General features: G+C 42.6%; 2 long non-coding RNA genes across 3 annotated transcripts in view; one reads left to right on the forward strand and one right to left on the reverse strand.

Annotated features, from left to right (window-relative positions):
* LOC310846763 overlaps nt 1-16,819 on the forward strand; it is a 75,938-nt gene that overhangs the window by 1,702 nt on the left and 57,417 nt on the right. The window contains exon 2 of the long non-coding RNA XR_014565542.1: nt 4,589-4,662. This is a non-coding gene — a long non-coding RNA (uncharacterized lncRNA). The remainder of the gene's footprint in view (nt 1-4,588; nt 4,663-16,819) is intronic.
* On the reverse strand, nt 8,542-9,451 carry LOC310846737. 2 transcript variants are annotated; one of them, XR_014565529.1, is made up of 2 exons: nt 9,342-9,451; nt 8,542-9,001 (listed from the first exon to the last, which is right to left on the reverse strand). It is a non-coding gene; the product is annotated as an uncharacterized lncRNA (long non-coding RNA). The 2 variants fall into 2 exon arrangements; XR_014565530.1 differs by having other exon boundaries at nt 9,351-9,431.

Raw genomic sequence — 16,819 nt, forward strand, 5'->3', positions numbered from 1 at the left:
GGAAAGATGGAGGGCACAAGGAGAAGGGGACGATGGAGGACGAGATGGCTGGGTGGTGTTCTTGAAGCTGCCAGCATGAGTTTGACCAAACTGAGGGGGGCAGTGGAAGACGGGTGCCTGGCGTGCTCTGGTCCATGAGGTCACGAAGAGTGGGACACGACTAAACGACTGAACAAGAAGAAGAAGAAGAAGTTAGAAAAGGTGGTGGTTCTTCCTTCATTAGAAGTTTTTAGTGGCCACCTTTCCGTGATGCTGTAGTAGTGGGTTTCCTGCATCAACAGGGGCTGGATTAGATCATAGAATAATAGAATTGTAGAGTTGGAAGGTACCCTGAGTGTCATCTAGTCCAACCCCTTGCAATGAAGGAATCTTAACTAAAGCATCCATGACAGATGGCCATCCAAGCTCCGCTTAAAAACCTCCAAGGAAGGAGAGTCCACCACTTCTCATGGAAGTCTGTTCCACTGTCAAACAGCTCTTACCACCAGAAAGTTCTTCCTGATGTTTTGTCGGAATCCCCCCCTTTTGTAACTTGAATCCATTGGTTAGTGTCCTGCCCTACAGATCAGGAGAAAACTTGCTCGCTCCATCTTTCTTGTGACAGCCCTTTAGGTATTTGAAGATGGCTATCATATCTCCTCTCAGTCTCCTCTTTTGCAGGCGAAACATACCCAACACCCTCAGTCATTCCTCATAAAGCTTTCTTTCCAGACCCTTGATCAATTTGGTTGGCCTCCTCTGTACACATTCAGTGTCAATATACTTCTTAAATTGTGGCACCCCAAACTGGACACAATACTCCAGGTGTGGTCTGACCAAAGCAGAGCAGAGTGGGTCTATTAATTCCCTTCATCTGGACATTATACTTCTGTTGATGCAATTTAGAATAACATTAGCTTTTTTTTTGCTGCTGGATCACACTATTGACCCATGTTAAGCTTGTGGTCCACTAAGATCCCTAGATCCTTTTCATATGTACTACTAAGCAAGCCAGGTGTCCCCCATCTTATATTTGTGCAACTGGTTCTTCCTACCTAAGTACAGAACTTTACATTTGTCTCTTTTTAAAAATAATAATAATTTTTTATTGATTTTCCAACAAAATTATACAATTTTATCCAAATTTTTAACAAATTAATCTTTATGGACTTCCTTCAGCTGTTCTGGTAATCATCCATAGTTATTCTTCAGTATGCATTCCCTTCATTATATTGCCATTTGTCTTCCCTCCCTCTTCTATTTCTTTTTGACAATACATCTTAACTTTTACAGTGCTTCTTGAAACCCCACTAGCGTTGTTTGCACATCACACACATTTTTCAGATACTCCACAAACTTTTCCCAGTCTTCGGTAAATTTTTGGTTTCTCACATATCTCATTTTCCCAGTTAGTTCGTCCAATTCCGCGTAGTCTGTCAGTTTCATTCTCCATTCTTGTATCGTTGGTATTTCCTCTTGTTTCCATTTCTGGGCCAATAAAATTCTTGCTGCTGTAACTACATACTGAAAAAGTTTACAATCCTTTCTTCTTATTTCTTTTCCTGTAATCCCTAAAAGAAAAGCTTCTGGTTTCTTTACAAAGGTATGAACTTTACATTTGTCTCTATTGAAATTCATTTTGTTAGTTTTGGCCCAGTTCTCCAATCTGTTAAGGCCATTTTGAATCCTGATTCTGTCCTCTGTGGCATTAGCTACCCTTCCCAGTTTGGTGTAACCAGAAGATTTGATGATCATCCCCTCAATTCCTTCATCAAAGTCATTTATAAAGATGTTGAACTACACTGGGCTTAGGACAGAACCCTGCAGCACCCCACTTGTCATTTTTTCCTTTCCTATCTTGGGCTGCAGCTCCCTCCTTACATTGTTTATTATGTTATCATCAGGTTGGGCACTGCTTTCCTTTTTGGTGAAGAAAGGGGCAAAGTAGGTGTTGACCAGTTCTGTTTTCTCTCGGTCACCCTATAGCATTTCCTCATCATCTCCACACAGAGGACCTAGCACTTGCTTGTTCTTACTCTTGCTTCAAACATAGTTGAAGAAAACTTTTCAGGTATTTTAAACCTGAGTTCCGTCTGAGCTTTAGCTGCAACTGTTAGATAATGACAGTGGTGTCTTTAGGATATATGGTTTTATTAACACATATCTGCAACCTGAGTATATGATGGATGGTGTCACAGAATTAACACCCTGAAGATCTTGCTTCCTCATTCAGTTCCTATGGGGTCCCTGGTCCAACTCAGAGCAGGATATGTCTCTCCCCAGCTTCTTCCAGCCTGCTCTTACACACAACTCTCCATCCCAGCCTCCCTTTAGTCTTTTGTTCTCCATCACTTAGTTGTAGCTATTACAACCTTGCTCATTATTTTAGGAACTGATGAGGCACTGACTGGATATTGTTTCTGTATGGTCCTTGAAGGGGATGAGTCTACGACCTTTAGCTCCTGATGCAGGGAGTCAGAGTTCTGAATATGCACATTGAACCTAAAACTTACTTTCCTTTGATTGACATTTTCTCCCGGATACCATCTGTTTTTGTGAAGGGGATGGTGATTAAGACCTTGGGAAGGTCCCACAGTATGGAATTCACTTCTCCTTGACACTCGGCTGATTAAAGCAATTGTCCCACATATGTTTTGAGTGTGTCCTGCTACTTTCAGAGCAGAGTGACTACTAAATTGGTCTGGACATTGCCAAAGCATGTCATTTTGCCCATTTCCCGTTAGCATTGGTTGCTATTCAAGATCAACATAGGAGTGAAGACAATGATAGTAGACAAAGACAGAAGCTCACCCGTGACAGTTTCATAATCACTATCCAGCATTTCTTTCCATTTGTTACATGCAAAGTCAAGCAGTCTTGAAAGCTGTGATATCTCCAGTAAGGAAAATGGAATTTATAGCAGTTAAGTTTCTCATCACTGAACAACTCACATGAAAATATCCATTGCAGGCAGAAGAAAACACCCATAACCTCTTCACCCCACACCCAGAGTCAAAGGTGTTGTTCATGTTAGCGTTCTCCTTCCTGAAGATGAATAAAGAGATAGCTGAATTTTCTCAGTGACATCTAATTTTATCATCCGGTTGATTTCAGCATCTCCTTGGTTCCCTAGTGCTAATGGGGCTTAAATGGCACATATATTTTTGGCAGCACATTTGGATCTATATTACATGATGTATTATATCCATAATGTATCCAAGCTCATTAAACACCTCATCAAATTCTTTAAGAATATCTTCTCCTTTCTATTCAGGAGACATGTTATATATTCATTTGACCATTTCCAGCCTGCCCTTCAACCTAAGCAAACATGAAACTTCCTTTCCCAATATTTCACATACCACTGAGCGATATCGGTTCTTATATAAATATGCTATTAGAATTTTGCTAGTAGTCTCATTCGGAACCTCCTGCACGAAATAAGTTTAGTTTTATAAGTGAGGCACATAGGAGTAACTAATCTTCATTACAGTCTGCTTTCGTTCAGTTTTGAAATTCACATTTCCTCTGTATCTGGTTCACATGCTAATTCCAAGTTCCAAACTTCATTCTGCATATTTGTTGAAACCTAATAAAAATAATATCTCTGCCTCATCATCACCACAATCATCTTCAGTGGACTGTGCTTGATTTTTCTTTTTTGTGCTTTTGCAGAAGTAAATTGTGAAATGGTTGCTTTATAAAGGAAATCACTTTATAACTTGTACTGGGTATCCTATTTGCAACATGTACAATTCTTTTGCATTCATCCACTTGCCTTCTCCTTAGTGAAGTCAGGTAAATTTTCAGAAGGACCTCTCCTGATCCGATTATCAACTGCACAAGAATTCTGATATGTCACTTTCTAATTTCATGAGTACCAGTCTCAGCTGGCACTATTTTTTTTTTTTTTTTGAGACAAATATAAAACTAAATGTATTCAGTTTTATCAACTGTTTTGGATGGTAAATCTAGTAAATTGAGTGGTAAATCTGTATTGCTTCTGGACTTGTAAAAAGGGATGCAGATGGGATATTTAATCATCACCAGTATGAGGGGGCAGGATAGCAGTGACCCTTGATACTTGTATAGCCCTGATCCAGCCAAAATATGGTTTGACTAAAGACAATGGAAAACCATGGGAGTAGAGTTATTTGCAATGAATTTATTTCATTGGTCTCAGTGGGACATAGTCAGCACTTTGTATATCCAAAGCATCATCATCACCAGCCTTCAGCTGGCTTGCCTTCAGGACAGAAGCTACTAAAGTATTATTTTATTCATCACATCTCCAAAACTCTGCTTTTGTGTGGCTTCACCAAAAAATGGGAGTCCCTTGAACTGATAAGAGTCACTAAAGTATAATCACATGGCAACATGTGGTTACTTACCAATCTTTATGGGTGGGGAAAGATGCTCAGTCCCCTCAGGACTATAACATGGATTTTGACTTAACTTTCTGTGATAGCCATACTCAAATAATAGATGCAGCATTCTCATAAAGATTTTGGTAGATGCTGACTTTCAGAATGCAAGATTTGTAGCAGCATAAGAAGAGCTCTTAATTGCGTCTTTCTTCGTATTTATTACTTCTGTATTTTAATTTCAGGTTTAAATTAATAACTGATTTGCCTCATGGAAGTCCGGTGGACTGAGGGAATTACATCTCCGGTCTCTTCACAGGTAGCCTACCTAATTAAAATATGACTCAAGGTATTACAAGTTAGCTTCCTTTGAATTAAAATATTCTGTTTCTTTCCTTTGTTTGAAAAAGTATCCCCCCCTCCCCGCTCCTACTGTAGGAGGATGCATGTGTTACCATAGACTCACATTTCATATGGGACTAATTGCCACTGGCTTAGGGCTGCTTGTCAAAATGCTCCCTCTGTATTCTCTCTCGTCTAAAGGCCAAATCATTGTGAGGGGACATGAGGTTAAGGCCTTCGCTGTATCATTGTTTAACCAAATGCTTGTTCTCAGTGGAAGTCCTTCATAATCCCTGCTTCTTACCAGCATTTTATGTGGCACGTCTGATGTTAACAGCATCATATTACCTCCAATTTGCTTTGTTTGATATCCTCGTTGCGAACAGCAATCTCTTCTTAGAGCCTAATTTCGATATACTAACCCACAGCAGGGAAGGCTAATGGCACTAGGTGACTTTAGTAGCTGTACTTTATTCCCCCCTTCCCCTCTACACTGCAACCAGTTCTCCTGCCAGGTTGGAACGGCTTTCCCCCAAATGCATAACGGTCACCACCCACTGAGATCTAAGTCAACCCTTGCTTCCTTGGATCCTGGCCAGATTCACACTGCTGAGAGTGGCACTTTGCTTCTTCCTCTGATGTGGAAAAGGGACTTTTTACAGTCAGCAAATCTCCCTAAATTGACTCTCTTACAGTGGGATGCGAGTAGGAAACGTCCCTTAGAAGAAGAAATTGTTCGCATCTCTGTGTAAACGATATGTCAAAGCTGAGATCTAAAGGGAAATTTTCATAACCAGATTAATAATTCTTTGTAGTTTAATGGGCAGCTAAATTCCCAGTGTTCCACTGAGGCAATTCTGTAAATAGTGGCTCCTCTGGCCCTTCCTGTTCAAATAATATTTCAAAACTTATAATCTGGTGATGCACTGCACCTTGTCAGGAACTGTTCATACCCCCCCCCCCCCGAAAGAGAAACAAATAGGCTGAAAAGGCAGAGCTCATCGGGGGGAGGGGGGCAGAGGGGAATGCCTATTGCCAGTGGCGTAGCGTGGGTTGTCAGCACCCGGGGCAAGGCAAGTAATTTGCACCCCCTAACCCGTGGATTTGCGCCCCCTAACCCTAGCCCCCAGATGTTGCGCCCGGTGCGACCGGCCCCCCCTGCACCCCCACACTACACCACTGCCTATTGCCCTAGTTGGACTCAATGCACTGGCTCCAGCATTTGTTTAGTTGAACTTGGCGCACTATTATTTTTATACTGCTTTTACCATATACATTTTATACCACTTAGTACCACCTACAGCAGTGGGATGGAGTTGGAAGGGTGAGAACAAGGAATGAAAAGTGGGACTCGCAGCAAAACATTGCACTATGGATCATTGGGGGGCGGGGGGGGGTTAGCCAGTCAGCCATGCCCTCTTCCAGGGCACACCATTTAATTCCATTCTCCCCCAGTTTCTCATATTACCCTCCCTAGTTCCATCAGTGAACCAGTATTGCATGGCCACTGAACATGTTTACTCTTTGTCATTGGACACTTTTGGGGGAGAGGGTTCCCTTTTATGTTTTTCATGTGCTGATACCTCCTCCTCCTTAGGCATGAGTGGTGACATTTGGTTACACAAGGGTAAACTTGGAAAATGACTTTGCTTATACTATATAGGCTTTACTGTAACCAAATGGGGCTCTTTCGCCCCTTGTCTACCAGTGAGCCCCACATTCAGATTACAGTGGTACCTCGGGTTACAGACGCTTCAGGTTACAGACTCCACTAACCCAGAAATATTACCTTGGGTTAAGAACTTTGCTTCAGGATGAGAACAGAAATCGCGTGGCAGCAGCGCAGCAGCAGCAGGAGGCCCCATTAACTAAAGTGGTGCTTCAGGTTAAGAACAGTTTCAGGTTAAGAACGGACCTCTGGAATGAATTAAGTTCATAACCAGAGGTACCACTGTACTCTTTCTGTGCAGCAGAAGCCAGCCTATAGTGGTTCTATGCAAGCACTCTAGAAAGGTTTCTGTGGCATAGATAGTGTGTGTGTATTAGAATAGGAATGTGGTGTCCTTCTCTGACTTCATCTCTGCTAATACATCACAAACAATAATAAAACCTGAAAGCCTCATTATCACCTCATTCACTGGCAAAAACAAGTGGTCCATCTATTACCTAGGTGCTCCAGCAGATGGAGGGGGGAAAGGCGACACCTGTACTGAGTTGGGAATGCTCCTTTTACCACCATTTTGACAATGCTGCTCTTTGAGGATGGTTGGCTTCCAGAAGTTATCAGGGAAAATGGAAGCACCTAAGTCAGGCTTCCTCAACCTTGGCCCTCCAGATGTTTTGAGACTGCAATTCCCAGCATCCCTGACCACTGGTCCTGCTAGCTAGGGATCATGGGAGTTGTAGGCCAAAAACATCTGGAGGGCCCGGGTTGAGGAAGCCTGACCTAAGTAAAGCCTAAGGAATTGGGGGACTGGGGAGACTGAAGGGAGCAATAATTGTCAGTGCTAATGTGGGGCACAAATTTGCATGGTGACCACATTTTGGGTCCCCTCCCCATCTTCTGAGTCTCCATATGTCTGTTTATAAAATAGTCCTGTCAATTTAAAGAAACACAATAAACGCTTCCTCAGATTTGTGAGAATTTTCAGAGGGTCCCTGATTATGGCACAAATGGCAAAGCAATTATGAGGTGAATAAGCATTGTCCACCATTAATGACTTCAGAACACAAACCTTTTTATTTGCGTTCCCAGTTACAGAAGGGAGGCTTATGAAGCAAAATCACATTTTAACGAAGGAAAATAATGCATGGCCTCATTTTTTAAATTTATTTTTTTATTTTTAGGGATTTAATCCCCTGGACATTGCTCCCTTGTGGCTCACAAAAATATGACAAGAAAGCTAAAAATTTCATTTGCAAAAGGAAGTACCTCAGGCAGACCTTGGAATTATACCTTTTAGAGCCTTCTGGAAACAAGTATCTTTTGTGGGGTCTTGAGTATTCTGTGGCAGTACTTTACCAGGCATTCTTTAAATGATTTTAATGTTGTTTTTACTCAGCTTTTACTGTCAGAAAGCAGCTTTCATCACTAGGCCGGGGCCCTCCGTTCAGCATTTTTAGAGCAGTCAGGGGTGAGGGTATGGAATTCCCTTGCTGTTCTTAATAAATTGCAAGTTGGCTGTTCAGGACTGTCCGTTGTTCCCTTTGCAGCAACAGATCATGGACTGATAGTAAATCAGAACCAGTATGTTTTCTTAATTTTACATTTGGGCTAAGTTAATCTATTTAATAGGAAAAACATCTGGCCTAGCTGTGCTTTTATTCTGTTCTTTACAGCAGGAACCTCACCACCATGGGACTAGTGGAGTCAGACAAGGTCAACATTTCGTAGTATACCTGCATGCAGTTAATAGTGAATATATGTGAGCAGTGCAGAGCTTACACACACACACACACACACACACAGAGAGAGAGAGAGAGAGAGAGAGAGAGAGAGAGAGAGAGAGAGAGAGATTTTATGGGCACCACATTAGTGATAAAAGGTTGCGCTCATAATCAGCTGCAGTAAATTCAGGCTTGGTAGAGAATCGGAAATCTGGGGGCATAAATTTGCCGATAGTTGATATAATATAAATAAGGTCATTGATAAAAGAATAGAGGTGTTCAAGTACTGTAAATCATCTTAAATTTAAAATATTCAAATATCTGTGTCCAAGCTTGTACTCATACATCATACATAGTAAAACATGCATTGTGTGGAATTTTTCTCTTCTATCAGATTTAATATCCCGAAAACACCGCAGGAGAGGTAAAAAATGTGTAAAGTGCTTTGTTCAATTTAGGATCCTTAAATCAGAGAAATATATCATTTATTGGACCAGTTATAGTGGTTTAAAGTGTTCTGAAAGCCTCTGAACTACACAAATCTCCAAAGGTATATATAAGCAAGTTTATACAGTATAAAGAAAATTCAGTAATGAAGATGATTTTTGTTATTTTTTCTGGAGTTTTTGTTTTTTAGCTGTTCAGCATTTCTCATCACTTGTGGGTCAAACAAACTAATTATAACCTCATACAGAAATATCACTGGAACAGAGCCATTGACAAAACTAGGTCTGTCCTACATTACTGTGTTTTGCCACCTTTTTTTTTACACAGAAAGCTTCAGAGAAAACACATTTTTCTTGGCCATCTTTCTGATATTGTGGTGATGTCCATATTCACAAGTTAGGTTTGCCAGGCAAACACATGCAGGAAGCTGTTTGGGTCAGTTTGCATGAAATTGTTAGAAGTACACCTGACTTTGTAGAAACCTTTGAATAAAAGATAATGTCTTTTGAGCATGTGCAGAGTAAAATCATTCATCCTGTGTTGAATGAATGCCTAGAACATAAACCCTGTGCTAGTGGAGGGACGCCTGTATATCCCAACCAGACAAGCAAAGCAGTCCAGTGCTCCCCATGCTGCAGTTGGAGGGGTGGGCATTGCAATGAGCAATAGTGGGCGTCCTATTGCTCAGCATTCCCAGCTAAGCCAGATTCTCACCAGCTGCCACTGACTTCCCGCTTTTGCCTGCTCAGTGTGGACCCTGATTCTGTCTCACTGCCATGTGCGCAGCAGTCAACGTGGATGAGGTCCAACTATCCTGCCCACCTAGCCCACCTTCTGCAGTGTGGATGTGGCCGTGGTCCAATTGTTCTTTCTGCACCATCTTCTGCAGTTGCTGCGTGAGACAGGGCTGCAAATATGGCGGTGGCTGGAGGGTATGCTGGTGAGGAGAGGATGCCGAAGTCAGGCTCGTACCCTTAAAACCCAGCACTTACCTTTTCTGGAAAGATATGCCAACAGGAAACATGGGATGCTACAAATAACAGCTAAAAGTAAAGGTGGAGGACACCTGGAAGGTTAAGTCCAGTCAAATTCGACTATGGGGTGCAGCACTCATCTCCGCTTTCAGACCAAGGGAGCCGGCGTTTGTCTGCAGAGAGGTTTTCTGGGTCATGTGGCCAGCATGACTAAACAGCTTCTGGCACACAGGACACCGTGGTGGAAGCCAGAGCACACAGAAACACCATTTACCTTCCTGCCGTGGTAGTACCTATTTATCTACTTGCACTGGTATGCTTTTGAACTGCTAGGTTTGCCAGAGCTAGGACTGGCAATGGGGGCTCATCCCATCACACAGATTCAAACTGCCGACCTTCCGATTGGCAAGCCCAAGAGGCTCGGTGGCTTAGACCACAGTTCCACCCGCATCCCACTACGAATAACAACAGCAGCAACAAAGATACTTGAACCTGAACAAACCTGAAAAGAAAGAAAAATGGAAAAGAAATATGAACTCCCTGTCTCTGCCTTGATCAAACTTAGAGGAGTGTTATGGCATGAGACCTTCTCTGCTGTCAAAGCTATTCCTGCTTCCTCTGCTTAGCTTTTCAGATTCTGTGAACTTCATTCAGGGTTATCATGAGGCAATATGGGAAAGCAGAAATAAACTTTCATATAGCCTGGGGGCTTAAAAAGCCCTTCCCAAATCTGCAGTATGTTAGGGGACTTCTGCTCCCCAAAGTAATGTTACTGTTTATGCATTCCTGACTCAAAGTTCCTTTTAACTGGGTCTCAGGGAGGTGTGCATAAACAGCAGCATTATTTTAGTCAGCAGGAATTAATTATTGAAATCAATTATTGCTTCTTTCAGACTGCTGAAGTCAGTCCACAGTAAGCTGACTAAAAAAAAATTACTTGCCTTGTTTGCTGCCTTCGTGTGCAAAGACAAAAATAAATGAAAAACAACGGACGGAAGCTTCCGATGTTCACTCTCTGCCATCACATAGGTTCTTAAAAAGAAAAGGGGGGGGGGGGGAAATGTTTTACCTGATTCCTTGTTTGTATTGTCAGGAAATCAGGCCATAGACCTTTGATTAAGTTATTTTGCTCCAGGGTACATTTTTAGAATAAAAAACACACACTTCTGCTTTGCTGAATAGGGGGTGATGAGACTGTGATCTCTGTAATGGGATATTATGTGCTTTTGACCCACACACTTGTCCCAGGTCAGTCGTCTTCCTAACAGCTGAAACATGAGCCCTCTTTACATGTTACTTGTGTGCAAGGAATACGTATGTAGAGAGAGGAGTGGGGCCAGACCTTTAGCCCCACCCCCAAGAGGCAGAGAAGCATTAAACAAAACTGGGGTAGTTTTGAGATAGACTTATAGAATTGCAAAGGGCTGTGTAAGAATCACAGGGCTAATGTAGGCAACAAAACTGAAATTCAATCCATCTAAGACGAGTGGCCTTGCCCTTGCCTGGTAGTGATGTGTGACACTGGGAACATGGATTAGCAATGTCATGTCAATGGTACTGCCTGAGTAGTCCTGAGCTCTAAGATCCACTTGAGAGGCCACTCAGGTTGATAAATTTAGCAGTAGCAGGGACTAGACCTTTTTTATGATGGCCCCAGACTTCAGAATTCCCTACTTCAAGTTCTCTACTAACCCCCAACTCCTGCCAGCTTTGAACAGTCCCTAAATACTTTATTATCTTGCCAGGCATTTACTGCTGGCCCTCTATATATGATTGCAGTAGCAGCTGGTAGGGAAGCATGGGCAGAGGGGTGTTGCCTACCTGGGCTCCCAATGCCACACGTCACTGCTGGTTACTGGGGGGGGGGGGGCAAGGCAGTGCGGGTACAATGGCAGAGCCAATCTGGATACTCCAGCTGCTGCGCTCAAACCGAGCTCCCTGCTGCCTTGCCCCTTCCACTCTTGCTAACAGGAAGTGATGGGCAGCATTGGGAAGCCAGATGAGCAGTGCTGCCCTGCCAGCTTCTACAGTCGTACAGATGCTTCAGATTCTGCGTTTTTGGGATGCGCACCACGCTGAACCTGGAAGTACCGGAACGGGTTACTTTCGAGTTTCAGTGCTTGCGCATGTGCAGAACCACTAAATCGTGCTTTGTGCATGTGCAGAAGCGCCAAATTGTGATCTGCATGTGTGCAGATGCGATGCTGCAGGTTGCGAATGCTGTGGGTTGCGAACGTGCCTCTCGCACGGATCACGTTCACAACCTGAGCGTCCACTGTAATTGCACCTGTTGTTTTATGTGCATGTTCAACTGCTTGAATTTTTTTTTTATTGTAAGTCACCTTGTGAGGGCTTATTCTAAAGTCGGGGTGGAAATAAAACAATATCAATACAAGCTAGTTCTTGAGCAGTGACACACAAAAAAGCTGTAACCTATTTTTTTAAATAATAAAAAATAACAAAATGCCTGTCATAATCATGGGCGATTTGAGTTTGTTTATGTGGAGGGTTTGTATATTATGGGAAACTGGGTATGTGTGTTCTCTATGCACAGATATATATTGTACATCTTCTCCCTGGGCTTTGTATCTGTGTTAGGGATGGAGGGCAGATTTTGCCCTCCACACAACAGTAACATTAGGTACAGATTTTGCATTTCCCCATAGGAGTTCCCAGAGCCGGAAAAAAATAAAGGAGTGCACTTGCAGATACAGTTGTTGATGAAGTAAGCACATTTCTGTCCTGATAACCCCAGCACTGAATAAAACCCTTTCCCCTAAAAATAGGTCCCTGTTTCAACAATGGCTGTTTCAAATCTGCTGCAGCCAGAATTTCCTTCAGCCACCAAAATATTCCTGTGAGTATTACTTGTTTAGGGTTTTTAGGTTACCTTAGGGCTTGAACTTGACATGAAGTGCAAGGAGTAACAACGCAGATGCTACCATCTTGGGAAATTTAAGAGATCAGACCTCCCTTAACACCTGGTCTCATAACCCCTGCATTCTATGAGAGGATTTTGTTGCAATGAATTTATTAGGCCTTGTTGCTGCACAGTGTTTGCTGAACAGATACAATATATGCGCTGGTACGGTAGCTATTTGTATGCAATCAGGTGCTGTTTGCCCTGTGTATAAAGATGCCATAGTGGTCTGTTGTGTGTTAACTAGTTACAAACACACTAAATAGACATTCATTGAAATATTCATTTAGTGATTCAGGTTTTTCTAATGTCTTGTCAATTTGTTTGTTCAGTGAGCAGCTTAATAGTATTTTAATATCATGAGCTAATGGATGCAGAATACTGAAATTAAAGGATAAATAAGGATCAATTCCTCCTACTAATCCTAATCCTAATCCTATCAATTCCTTTATAAATGTTCCCTCCCTTAAGATTTACATACAGATAATGATTTCAGAAAAAAATTAAATATCTCTAAGTAAGCCTGACAAAGTAACTCTGAGATTGTTTAGTGTTAATCTTACATTTATTATAAGAACCTTTTGTTTCTGTATTTATTTTACGAACAGAAGTATGCTTCTCTGGAACAAGCAACATAGTGATAAGGAAGATAGAAAATCTAAGATTGAAGAGAGTGAAATTTCTCTTGCCCCCACAGATGTCCCATTACACATGAAGGACATCACCTGATTTCTTATCATTTGATATTTCACATTAATGTGCACAAATTGGACATTCTGCAGTCTGGGTAAGCATATGTATGATCATAGCCATGCAGTGTAATCCTATATCTGTATCTATCCACACAGAACTTCTGTGGAACTCAGTGGGACATACTCCAAAGTAAGTGGGTTTAGAATGACAGTCTTGGTGACTTGTATATAATGAAGTGACCGCATTACAGTATTACATGCTAGCAATCACTTTCTAGTGACCAAGTGCATTTGTGAGTCCTGGCTTGTTACCAGATTAAGCAGCTGCTTTTCTAGGTCAGATAGTATGTCTTCCAGATATATTTATTTATCCCCACACTTTCAGAAATCAGCAAATGGGTAAGGAAAGTAAGCTCACATTCCTTCCTCTTTGTCCCCGCTTCAGCTATCCTCAGATTCAGTGTCAGCTTCAGATTTTGGAGGGTCTTTGGGCAAGACATTCTCCATGGGCTCCATTCCTCAATGAATTAGTCTCATCAGCAGGACTGGTGGGGTAGGGCAGTGGTGAGGACAAGGCTGTGTGACTGCACCAGCAGAGCCATCCAGCACTCCTACTGGGATGCCCATGCAGTCCTGATCTTGCTACCATCCTATCCCATCCCAGGTAAGCAGCAAAGATGCTGCTGTGGGGAGGGTGGCTCTGCAGGACCGCCCCACCACACCAGCCAGGCCTGCTGCTCATTCCTGCAGCAAGTCTCTGGGGCTCTTTTCAGCTTGGCTCTTGCTGAAACATGGGTCCTTGGTAAATGTGCAACCATGCCGAGACTTGGTGACAGAATTAGCAATTGATAATGTAAATGTGTCTTGCCACTGAGTGAGAGAGAAGAGGGAGAAGTAGTTTATCTTGAAAGAGCATCCATTTTCTGTCTTGTGTCTATCTAAACTGCCATGCAACTATTGTTTAACCCTTGTCTATGTTGTGTGTGGTAGGGGACGCAGGTAGCGCTGTGGGTTAAAGCCTCAGCGCCTAGGACTTGCCGATCGAAAGGTCGGCGGTTCGAATCCCTGCGGCGGGGTGCGCTCCCGCTGCTCGGTCCCAGCGCCTGCCAACCTAGCAGTTCGAAAGCACCTCCGGGTGCAAGTAGATAAATGGGGACCGCTTACCAGCGGGAAGGTAAACGGCGTTTCCGTGTGCGGCTCTGGCTCGCCAGAGCAGCGATGCCACGCTGGCCACGGGACCCAGAAGTGTCTCCGGACAGCGCTGGCCCCTGGCCTCTTGAGTGAGATGGGCGCACAACCCCAGAGTCTGTCAAGACTGGCCCGTATGGGCAGGGGTACCTTTACCTTTACCTATGTTGTGTGTGTGTGTGTGTGTGTGTGTGTGTGTGAGAGAGAGAGAGAGAGAGAGAGAGAGAGAGAGAGAGAGAGAGAGAGTAAGGACATGAAACATTGAGTCTATGCCTTTTTTTCCTTTGCCTCTCAATTTAATATTGTGTGTACACTGCCTTGCAGTTCACATTTGACAGTGCTGTAAGTAATTCATCTTCTGTTTTCTTGATAGATTACTTTACACCTGGTTTGTGCTTGCCCTGCCTTTGCTTCCTGTAGTTCTGCTAAAAGTACTGGATTAAACAAACATAATACATCATCTCCATACCATCTAACATTTGACAAGGGAAAATAGGTATGCTTGTTTTACATGAAGTGAACAAGGGATTCATAGTATAGCAGTTAGCAAATCAAAGGAGAAGGCCACTTCCATGGGGTTTAGTGGCAAACATTTGATGTGTTAACTTTAGATTATATAGTTCCTTACACCTGAGAATCCACATCTGTACAATCAAATTTGCACATTTAAGGTCACAGTGCATAATGTTCAGAAGGGTTATGATATTTAGTTACTGAGAATATTAGACAGTTTTGTGCCAGGTAAAACAGGTAGCTGACATATGAGATACTGCATTACTTAAATGTTCAGTAGATGCAAGTAACATGTACATAGAATGAGAAAATAGAGAATTGACACAGCTGGAAGGTATCTGTCTTCAACCTTTTCTGACCTATTACAACTTCAAAACTCATTCCCAAAGGACACACAAACTATTCTTCATACACTTACAGTTTTGCTGCACATAGAGTGTATCGATCACGCAAAATTCTTCATTTAATTTTACAAGATTTATAGACAAAAACCTCTAAAAAGTTTCCCATAAAACAATATAAAATATTAACAATAAAATCAAACTTTGAATCATGGCATTGTAGACATGGGTGTGGCCAGGATTTATTTTAGGGGGGCAGAACCGAGATATCTGTGATGCAATTGGCTAATTAGTTGCCCCCCTTGCCCCCCTGGCTACGCCCATGATTGTAAAGTTGGAAGGGATCCAAAGGATCATCTTGTCCAACACCCTGCAATGCAGGAATCACAGCTTAAGCATCTCCGACAGATTGCTATCCCGTCTCTGTTTAAAAAATCCACAATCTTCCAAGGTAGTCCATTCCACTGTTGAACAGCTCTTACCTTCAGAAAGTTCTTCCCAATGTATAGCTGGAATCTCCTTTATTGGAGCAACAGAAAATCCTTGAGATATCATATCATATCTCCTCACACTCCCCTCTTTTCCAGGCTAAACACACCCAGCTCCCTCAACCACACCTCATAAGGCTTGGTTTCCAGACCCTTTATCACCTTGGTTGCTCTCCTCTGCACACATTCCAGCTTGTCAATATCAGTCTCCCCTTCTCAGTCACGCTGAAAGCCCTGTTTTGTTTTGTACATTTTAAAATCTCTGATTAGAAAGTTTGAAGAGGAAGGAGCTCCAAGTTACTGCAGAGCATGGAACGTAGAGAAGAAATTCTCCCAAAGACCACAGTGATCTACTGGGTATATAAAGGGGAAGGTAGTCTCTCAAGTAATCTGCTCCTGAGCACCCCCAAATTATGCATCTGTTCTTTCAAGGAGAGGGTAACCTCATCCAGGACAGCAGTGTACTGACTACCTGGGCTCAGGAACCGCGCACACACAGTGTCCGTTTTGCCAGAATTCGGATGTATTTTATTAGCCCACATTTAGCTCACCACTGCATCCACGCATCGGTCCAAAGGCCTTATCACCCTCTCCCAATTCAGATGTTACAGAGAAATAGTTATTACCAGTGTACTGATCTCACATGCCTCCAAAACTCCCAATGACTGCTTCCTGTCTTGCTGTAGATGTTAAATAGCATCGGCGAGAGTATAATGCCCTCTGGCACCCAAGACATGCCTGCAGCACATTTAGTGTACTGTATATGCAGAAAGGGCAAATGACTGTTGATTTTCAAAAGTCCCCTTGATTGTTACAAAATTTCAAAGGAAAAAGGAGGGAGTCAAGATGCCATTTCAAAAGTGCAGAAAAATAAGCATTTTATGACATGATATGTTTTTAAGATCCCCCCCCCCCGAGGCACTGGTGTACCCTGTTTTGAAATAACGGTGTAGGGTATAGTGCTTTACATCTAAGTCCCCCTGAGGAAGAATATCTTCAGGACATGCTGGGCTGTTAAAATGTTTGCTTCTGTACACCTTTCAAATTCCATCTCTCTGTTTTCTCTGTCACATAATTGCATCTGTCTTAGAGGAGGAATCTGCTGTTTATACAGAAGCACCCTACCTGGCCCTGAGATCCCTGAGGGCCAATTCACATGACCACTTCTGTGCTATCATTAAGTA

Source organism: Podarcis gaigeae, assembly GCF_964106915.1.
Source record: "Podarcis gaigeae genome assembly, chromosome: 1".
Taxonomy (NCBI): Eukaryota; Metazoa; Chordata; class Lepidosauria; order Squamata; family Lacertidae; genus Podarcis; species Podarcis gaigeae.